This window comes from Morus notabilis, unplaced genomic scaffold, assembly GCF_000414095.1.
Source record: "Morus notabilis unplaced genomic scaffold, ASM41409v2 Scaffold5746, whole genome shotgun sequence".
Taxonomy (NCBI): domain Eukaryota; kingdom Viridiplantae; phylum Streptophyta; class Magnoliopsida; order Rosales; family Moraceae; genus Morus; species Morus notabilis.
The window spans coordinates 4,894-15,989 of NW_010359094.1; the positions used below are offsets into that span (position 1 = coordinate 4,894).

The 11,096-nt window shown below is 31.8% G+C and overlaps 1 non-coding gene across 1 annotated transcript; it reads left to right on the forward strand.

The window, feature by feature from the left end:
* The first annotated feature begins 6,841 nt into the window (after positions 1-6,841).
* On the forward strand, positions 6,842-6,922 carry TRNAL-AAG. The gene has a single exon. It is a non-coding gene; the product is annotated as a tRNA-Leu (tRNA).
* The last annotated feature ends 4,174 nt before the right edge of the window (positions 6,923-11,096 follow it).

Sequence of the window (11,096 nt, forward strand, 5' to 3'; positions counted from 1 at the left end):
AAAACAATCCCCGGCAACGGCGCCAAAAATTTGTTGTGAAAAATCGTAACGCAAGTATACGCTATCGTAATCAAGTAATATAATAGTGAATAAGAATATCGTCCCACGAGGATTGTTGTTTACAAATTACCGAAATTATATTAACTCCAATTTTATTTAAATAATCGAAAAGAGAGTTTATAAAATAAAATAAAATAAAATAAAATAATTAAATCAATAAAACAATGCCGAACAATGGAATAAAATTCAATAGATTAAGACTCTAGGATTTCACCAAAATTAATCCTGTTCAAATTCCCATAATTCAAGAAAATTTACATTCAATCCTATACTGACAGTAATTTCTCTAAAGTAATTATTATTATTTCTCAAGCAACAATAATATTAATCCAACAAGCAAACTCTACATCTCTGTCAGACTTCTAAACCTGTTGAAAATCATTAAGTGCAAGAAATTCAAAAGAACTGCACAAGCATCATAGATATCTCTATCCTATCAACAACTCATGGTATTTCAATTAAGAGCTTATTTAATTATCACTTCTCAGTCTCAAATCAAATACAAAATCATGTAATAGTTGGCCAAACAATCACAAGCATTAAGAATAAATTGAAATACTCAGCATATATGGATTAAACATCAATTACATAAAAAGAAGATTGAGAATCTGAACATTCATAATCCGCCTACATCGTAGCCCTAGAAAAAGAAATTAGTTCATCTCTAAACAAGATAAATTCCTAAACAAAGTCTTAATCATTGGAAAGGAAAGAAAAGAACTAGTTTGGAGTTGAATTAAAGCATCTCCGTCTCCGGATTTTTGTCGTTCTTCTTCTCCGTACTCAATTCTCCTTTTTCTTCTTGAAACTCCTCTCAAAAGTCAGCCGTCATTCTCCAGTCTAAAAGTCCCCTTTAATTGCCCTAGAATAATCTATTTATAGGTTTTGAAGCATTAGGGTCAAAACGGGTAAGTTCTCTCACTATTTGCCTTCAAAACGCGTCTTTTCTCGCGTCGTAGCGCCGCGGCAATGAGCTCCTAGCGTTGCGGCGCTGGCTGTGCAAAATCAGCCCAGTTTTTAGGGCGCTGTAATGGGCGCCAAAACGCTGGTCATTCTGTCCACTGTACTGGTTCCGTAAAACTCAGTGCCAAAACGCTATAAATTGGCGTCTAAGCGCTATGTTTGCTGTCTTTTTCTACCAAAAGTTGTCCAAAACCTTCCAAATCATAGACTTTTACCTAACCTTCAAACAAAGAACAAAAACACACATAAAAACTAACAAAAACCTCAAAAACTAACTAGATATTAAGTGTAAAATGATACTAAATTAGCGAGTAAAACTCACTCATCAATGATATTCTTAAATTGTCGTCGCATAAAATGAGCCCAGGTATATTCCTCAAGAATATTCTCAGAAATATTAATGATGCGAAGAAGAACGACGTCATTTTAACATTTATTGCGACGACTATTTAATCTTTGTTGCGACGACATAATGTCGTCGCACAAAACCACCTGCATAAACGAAATCGCAGACCTCCTTCCGCCATTTTTCCCGGTGAGCCTCTTGCGTTTTCTCTCATTCTCTCTGTCCAAAACCTCCAAAAACAGTCCAAAAACCATCAAAAACACTGAAAATAGCTTAAAAATATCGTTCTCTCCTCAAAACTTTCATTTGTGGAGAAAAAAAGTCCAAAACGCGGAGTTTTCATCTCCCCCTCACCACCCACTTTTCCGGCGCACTCACTGTTTTCCAGCCGCACTCGCCGTTTTCTAGCCATACTCACCGTTTTCCGGCCGCTGGTGCTCTCCCGTCCCTGCTGCCTTATCGTTCTCCAACCCCCGGTATTTATAGGTTTGGATTTTGTGAGTTAATATTTTGGTATTTTGTTAATTGATTATGGTATTTTTGTTATGGTTTGTGATTTTGTTTTAGATTTTCGATTTAGTATGTGGTTTTGAATTTAGAATTGTGAATTGTAAATTAGAATTGAAATTGAAATATGTGGTAATTAGATTGAAATTTGTTTAATGATGATTAATAAAATTAGATAAAATTTTTAATTAATATTATATTAATAATTAAATAATTAAATAAACTAATGTTAAATACTTATTATAAAATAATTTGTGTTAATTTTCATAAAATTTGATAAAACATTATAAATTCATCGTAGTGGAGATGCCTATGGACAAGAGTTGGATACATTTAAAGAACCGGTTGTCTGATGAGTACTGGAATGATTTGTGTGCTTTTATTGAGGTTGGAAAGAATTATGCAAATTCAATCGGAGATATTAGTTGTCTGTGTATCAAGTGTAGAAATCATGAGATGCTGCCACCAGAAACAATGAAAGCATACATACATCGATGGGGTTTTGATACAAGTTACACCACATAGATTCACCATGGTGAAGTATGTACTGCTGCTGCAGTTGTCAGTAAACCTGTTGACGAGATGTTTATAGTGTTAAATGATGTGGCTGGGATTAGTGATGATCATAAGACAATGGGTGAGACAGAAACAGTTATAGAAGATACGCATTACAATGAAAGTAAGTATTTGTTAATAATTTATTAAATATAAATGTTAATTTGGTAATCGATAAAACTATATTCATATACATTTAAACTACTATATAGTCTACCACAGAGACTCAACAGCCGATGTCTGTCATCGATAACTCGGGGGACATGCATTGTCGTGGGGATACTTGGGTTAATCCCCAAGCTGAGCAGACTTTTGTAAGTATACTCGTAATGTTTAATTATATTTTTTTATTTAAATCACATTATGTATTTAATTATTTTTCTTATAATATTTGTAGCATCAGATGGAGGGAGAAAGAGAAATGCAGATCCAGACGCAGTCTGCTACTTCTGGATCATCTACAGTAGGAACAGTTAACGAGGAGGATATTATGGAGCAGTTTCTGGGCACCCGCAGAGGGCACAATACTGGAGTGGGTCGCACACTCCCACAAAAAGTTTATTGAGGGGATGCGTCGTCATCTGGCTCACGCTCGGTAAGATTTTCTACGACACGTTTTGACCCACACATAGAAGAATACTTACAACAGAGTTACCAGCAAAACCTCCAGCTGTACGAGAACGTCAGAATGATGCAGGATTTCATCACTCAAATGCATCCCAACATGACTTTCTCAGCGGTTACTCCTCATGTGCCGTATGTCCGTCCATATCATCCGCCTCCGAATCCTTCTAATGATAACAACGATAATTCTAATGATGCTACTAATTTAGGAGATTAGATTTTTATTAATGTAATAATTTATATTTCCGCACATTTATACTATAATTACATTTTTATTTTATTTTATTAATTACTTTTTACAATAATAATTTTTATTATTTATTTCCTTTTATTTAATTCTTTATTATTTTTATTATTATATAATTAATTATATTTAATATTGGGTTTAAATATATAGTAATATACAACATTAATTAGTAAAATAATAAAAAAGTTAATAATAAAATTAAAATATTATTTGCGATGACAAATGTGGTTGCAAAAAATACAAGCCACGTCAGCTATGTCGCATCTTTTGCGACGACTTAATTTGAAAAATATCATTGTAAATACTCAATACCATGTCATCTTAACGATGTAACTGATGAAATAATTATAGCGACTCATTTGCGACGATTGTTGTCGCAAAACTTATTTTTGCGACGAATCAATTGCAGCGACAGGTTTGCGACGACAAGTTGTCACTAAAAATTCATTTGCGACGACTTTCTATTTTTGGCAACGACTTTTTTTCGTCGCTAATAGCCATTTTTCTTGTAGTGGCACATATTTCATCAATGAAAAACAATTAGCTTGATTTGTGACCAAACCCAAAACTATAACTAAGAAAATACCATAGGAAATACATGATTTTGAGTATTAATATTATATTTGATAAATAGAAATGCACATGCCATGAAAACCCGGTGAATATTTTAAGGTAATCAATTAAAGTGTGATTAATATAATAGAAATCAATAGATCAGCCTTGATTTGAGAATGTAATTATCTCACCTAGTCACATCAAATCTCTGATAAATTCAGATAAATATACAAACTCACCCTGTTTTCAAAGGAATATATACTTGGTTTAATTCGATGTATCTATCTTATAATATATCTGTTATTATTCTATTGATGCTTGTATAACTATTATTTTCGAAACAATAATCTATTGTTTTATTCTATCATTCCTTCAACTTCACGAGAATCTCAATGAATAATACTACAAACGTCAACTTATTTACCAAAATATAACTACGTAACCAAGGATCCATCAATGATCTAATTAAAAAACTTAGTTTAATATATAAGAGTGGATAAAATATATATGTAGACGTATCGAGACTATTATACATAAAGTGTATTATATGTGTATATATATATATATATATATATGAAGTCAAAACCACCAAGGTATTATGGATTCAGGAGCACCCACTGGTTTAGTTTATTATTATTATTTGAAAAATAAAATCCACTGGTTTTAAAGGACATGGTTGTTGGTATTGTAAATCAAATCTTTGAGTTCATTAATTTGCATACCATTTTTCAGCAAAAAACAAAAAAGAGAAAAGGAAGAGGATTTGGATGGATATATACAAAGATCCTGGTGGGGTGTCGTTTAAGCAGTTATTGTAGGTTCAACGCAGTCTTATGTGTCTACACAATATACATTCAAATATCACCTTCACTTTAAACTAGGCGACATATTTAATCAATGCACATGAGATCTTCCCACCCTCAAATTTTATCCTACCCAATAGAATTTAATCGCCCAACTTTTAATAGGGAAAAGAAAAACACAAAACACAAAAAAAAAAAATATTTTGAATCATTTTACGTAGTATAAGTTTCTGAGTATAAGATATGATCAAAGTCACACTAATTTTTTTTTTTCAAATATATATATATACAGAATAAATAATTTTTTATGCTTAAAACATAAACTTACCGGTAGTTTATTTTCTCTCTAGTAGAAATCTCAACAGAAAAAAAAAAAAAGTGTAATTGTTTGTGTTTTAAAAATCTGAAAATGCTCTTAAGAAGATCGGGACAAACAATAGCACATCGTCATAGTTGACCAGAAACAGCCATTTCATAAGGAGGCAGTGATGTCGGCCTATTTTTTTTTTTCCCCCTAATGAATCAGCTTTTTCTACTTTGAGCTGTTTTTTCTTTTGTTTAGCTGATTTTTAAAGAGAAAAATTGCTGTATAAATTTGATATTTGCCTTTTATTTTTTTATTAATATTTTTTTAACTAATATAATTATTTAATTAAAAAAGATATTAATTAAAAGTATGTACTCTAAGAATATTTATCTTTTTTCCTCACTATTCATCGACAAAGAGTTATTATTGGGCCCGACAAGTCCCGGCCCAAGAACAGATGAACAGCTAAAGTATCCATGGGTATATTTGGGGTTGAAAACGTGAAAGATCTATAATGGGTGTTATGACTATAAAATGGGCAATTGGCAGTTGGTACCGTGATGAATGCAGTCTGGTTTGGGAGATTATTTTTTTAAACTCATCACCAAATTACAGTTGTGGTGCGGTTAAACGAATTTCTTTTAATTATAAAAAAAAATATTAAATCCATATTTAACACTAAATCAAACCAATATCATATGATATAACACAGTGTAAAATGGTGCGATCTGGACTTTGAAAACTTGAAAAAATTGAACCTAGTAAATAAATGCAGCCCGATCCGACATTGGGCCCTTTGGTCGGGCCAGAATTCCCCTTCCCACAAATTAAAAAGGGAGAAAGAGATAAATATGCTACAACTTGAGATGAATTAAAATTAATAGGCTAATAGTTTACATAAATTAATAAATATGCTAAATTACTATTTTCGTCCATAATTTGTCTAGTTATGAACCATAACTTGACAAGTTATTGTCCATATGAACCATAACTTGACAAGTTTGTCCATAACTTATCTGGTTATGAACCATAACTTGACAAGTTACGGCCTATTAATTTCTATAACTAAAAATTGGCCTATATAATTTCTTAAGCTTTTCATATTGGCCTATTTCCTACTATTTCCGAAATTATGAGAAAATTGCATAATTATGTTTAAGAGTGTAAGTTTTAAATGAGTGCTAGTCTGAACTTTTACTTTTTTATTTTTAATAAATATTTTTTTATTAGTGTAATTATTTGATTAAAGAGATTATAAAACAAGAGTAAAAGGAAAATTTGGATCCATACACTTTCAAAAAATATTTGTGAAAATGATCTATTAATTATTCATAGGTAGAAGTGATATCAAAATGTTTGAAAAGGCTAATGGAAAGAATTAATAAAACGTTCGAACTAAAGTATTAATATAAGGAGAGAAATATTAAGAAACTTCATAAAAAAAAATTTCGTTATAATTTTAACCGTGGGATTGTTTTTTCATACGTTTGAGTGAAAAACTTGAATTGAAATTTAAATTTTTGTGGAAAAAAATACTGTAATATAAAAGTAGAATTGTGATTGGAACTTGAGAGAAGAAGGGTGCAAGTTGTTTAAGACGGTCTAGTTTTTTGGTTGAAATTAATTTGTAATTTGAACTTTTAGTGAAAGCATATATAAACTTGAGAATAAAACATGTTATTGGGAACAACTCGTGTAAATTTGATGAAAAATTTTAAATTTCTATTTTAATTTTTATGTTTCTTATTAAAAAAAAATTAAGATTACCTTGACTGCATCTTAAAATTTTTTTAAAAAAAATACCTTCTATTTAAACTCAACTCGGTCTCTAAACCTTATGTGTTTACTAAAAAGAGCATAAAACAGACATCACAGTTGAGATGGCCGAGTTGGTCTAAGGCGCCAGATTAAGGTTCTGGTCCGAAAGGGCGTGGGTTCAAATCCCACTCTCAACATCAGACACTACTTTTTCTTTTTGTTTTTGTTTTTTTGTTTTTTTGACTTTTTACGTGCTTTATTCTTGTAATATGTGTTTCATTAGATTTAATGGATTTTAGTGTAGTTGTTTAGATAACATCAGGACTAATGACATTCTTAAGTGTTGAAGCCAATTTCTATGAAGAAGACATTACTAGAGTTCTCTCCATTCATGTTGGCTCAACTCAAATGCAAGACAATTTAATTTGGCACCGTTCCAAAAATGTGATCCGAATGCTAAATAAATGGAATGATATTACTGCCCACTATGATGTAACGCTCAATTTAAATTAGCAGCTAAAAATCTCATCAGTTTGTCATTAAAATAAACTAATACTGCATAATGGAAAATGTGTTAGACGAAATATAGATAATACAAAGATCAAAACTATAGCAAGATCAAAACGAAATTTTACAATGGTAATTCAACTTTTCTACCAAACTCGGAATACTGAAATTGTATGAATGTCGAGGCACGTGAACCACGCTCTCCTTAAAACGGATTTGTCCCCTCCGGCGAGTGCTCGAGGTTACGTTGGACGTCCGTCTCCCAGGATGCAACGACAACGACGGTAGCTCGGTGCACTATTGGAACCGTCCGGCGAACTAGAACCGGATCTTTCCTCTATCACCAAAACCGAACAACAAGAACTACACAAAGAAATTTAGAAAACACAAGAGACGAGAGAGAGATGAGAATGCTCTGTGGAGGTGTTCTTGTTCATGTGGAGTATGGTCCTTATATAGGCTGCAAAATCTGGGTGTTACGACCCATATTTAATCTCGGATTAATGGTGTTAAAAACATCAATTACTCTGCAATATTATGGAGCAAAACGGCCTGAATTCCCATGATGAATCCGGCCACACATTGCACATAGATTTAGTTTTTGATGATGGAAAACTGAAACCTTAAAAGCGTATTAACCTTGGCTTAATTTGGTTTGCCTCTATTGATCACCATTAAGCCCCTATTATGCTCATTTACCAACCGGAAGGTCTTGGCTGAAGCAAAAATAAAAATTACAAAAGTAAGCTGCACAGAGCGGGTTTTTCGGTTCGGCATTCGTGTCCGCAGGCGCACACATTAGGCCCCAAGCTTGCACAGAGCGGGTTTTCCGGTTCGGCATTCGTGTCCGCAGGCACACACATTAGGCCCCAAACCCGCGGGGGCCGTGATTCGCACCCCCCTGGTTGTCATTCACCCAAAATCCATTTTGAGTGTATGAATACTCGATTTTGATCTCCTCGCGGCGGAAAACGTAAATTCATTGAGATCCGTCTCAAAAACCTACTAGGCCCCATTTGAATATGGGCCTCAAAATGGGCCTTTAAAATGGCTTAACAAGCCATTTTTCCAACAAAATGATTATCTATTATAGAAACAATCATCAGAATAAAATTCTTAGGATTTAAAATTTTAAATCTTAATATTTCTAAACTAGTTATGGAACCTTGGAGCATTCTCTCACTGTCAATTGAAACTTTTATCTAAAAGCTTACATGCATCACAAGACTTATATGAGCGACAACTCAATAAGTAAACCATACTAATTTTCACTTTAAAATACTTATATTTAACCGTAACTTTTGAGCCCTATTGTATGATGTTAATCTCGTATTATTAAAATATCTTTCATGTGGTCCCTATCTTGAAAACTCTTATTCCTCAAGAATTTCGCCATTATCATTATCTCAGTTAATTCATAATAAATACAAGAGTCCACTTGAGGAATAAAGAGATTTAAAGATAGAGGTCATATGCAAGAGGTTTTAATAACACAAGACTAATGTTATATAAGAGGGCTCTAAATGTTAAAGAAAAGTATTTTAAAAGTGAAAATTAATTTATTGTTTACTTACTGAGCTGTAGCTTATATAGTTTATGTGATGCAGATAAGCTCGATAATGGAAGTTCTAGTTGACTGATTAAGAATGGTCTAAGGTCCCATGACGAGTTTAAAGATCTTATGATTTGAAACTTGTATTCTTAAGGAATTTGTTCGAGAATTGTTTTTGTAATATATATTATTATTCCATTATGAATTATTATTTTATTGTAATTAAGGTTTCTCTCAAGTCTGCTAATTTAAGAGAGGGATTACATATTAGGCTATATCAGATCAAGGAAACAAATAATTTTCACCATCTTCAAACAAAATCACCAGAGATGGTTGTTAATTGGGCAGAGGCTTAGGAAATCTTGACCAGTCTATAATGGACCAAAGATTAGTCCCAACCTTCATTCTTTGGCTCCGATAACTTCAACAGTTATTCAAGGTCTTCATAAACAGAATTTCTTCAATAATGAGTTTGGAAATATTTTGTTGAATGTATCCATTTTGTTGTCTCTCTCTGATATATATATATATATATATATATATGTTATTGTATCGAATGCTCTATTTGATTAATAACATATTTGGTCACTTTCTCAAAACAAAAAATGTCCTTCTAAACAAAATTTTCAAGTTGATTTGTTTAATACATAAAATTCTGCGAATAAAAAAAATGCTACTTTCTTTTACGAAAGGAGGTACGGTGGTTTTTTTTTGGTTGGGTTAAATCCGGAGAATAAGAATAAATTGCAAATTTTTAGTAAGCTAATAAACATAAGTAAATTCCGGTCCGGATTTACCCCACGAACCACTATTAAATTTAATAAATTCAATTTACTGTATTTATTAGATTATTGAACCAATAATGTAGTAATTGTTTACATAATACCAAATTGGCACCCTATACTTCAAAAACCGCCTTCTAATACTCCACGATAGTTTTTAGGACTTAAAATTTCATTCTAAATAAAGTCCAAATTAATTTGTCTAATGTCCTTTTATGTCCATTATACTGGCATTATGCGTTTTAATAGACTTAATGGATTGGTATTTTTAGTGTAATTGTTTCGATAATATTATTACTTTAAAAACCGTCTTTTAATTAGAGATGTTAAAAGAGGCCGACTTAAATGACCGGCAGGTTATGACACGATTATTAAATAGGCCTAGTCCACCCCGTTTATTAAATGGGCTGGGCTTGACGTAATTTTTAGATATGAAACATTTTAAAAGCACAACACGTTAAGGGCCTGACACGAGCATAGATATATGAGCATGTTAAAAACATGATAGGGGTCCAACTAGTAAATATGAATTATAATACTAATTTTATTATGTAGTTCTTTATAAGATTTTAATTGCACTCTTTTCTTTACTAATATCTTATCACAGTGGGTTTTGCTTAGTAAAGTTTTGAATGAGGTATTTTTTTATTAATTATTTGCTTTCTTTTGTTAAGATTTTAATATTTTCATTATGTTCAATGCTTTATTATTTGCTTTATTATTTTTTTTGTATTTATTGTAAATTTGGTATTTAGCACAACAAATGCACATCAAGAGTATAATAAAAACGTGACAGACGCACGAGTACGAGTATAGAGACATGTGTGGCCGACAAATATGTGGGCCTTGGGCCAGGCTTTGATGCCACAAAAATTAAATAGGCCCAACATCGTAACACAACATGATAAATAAATAGGACGGCCCAAACACAATACGAGACGTGTAGACCTAATTTAAACGAGTTAGGGCAGGTCAGGCCGATATGATGGACATCTCTAATTCTAATACTCCACACTTATTTTTCTAGGACTTAAATTGTTCGTTTAAATGAATAGTCCAAAATAATTTGTTTCATGCGTAAAATTCTAGAATAACAAAAAAGGCCGTTTTTTAGGGGAGGAGGCAAATAGCTTTTTCTCCCAAAGAATAAAAACAGATAGCAGAAATTTTAGTAAGTTAATAAGTAAATCCATAATTTATATTTTTAAGATTAATTTAATAAATGTTCACGAATTATGTATCTTAGTTTAAAATTTACCTTGGATTTTGAAAATTGTTCCTTTTATCCTCAAAGTAGGTAAAGTGGTTAAAAAAATCCCTCAAATTATTGTCTTTTCATAAATGCTCATTGAACTATTGATTTTGTATCAACTTAGCCGATGATCTTTAAAAAAATATTAGGGGTATGTTGAAACAAAATAAATAATTTATTGAGCAAGTTAACATAGAATCAACAGTTCGAGGGTATTTACGAAATTATGAGTAATGTCATGTTATTATTTTGTTAGTAATATAAATTGAGAGATTATT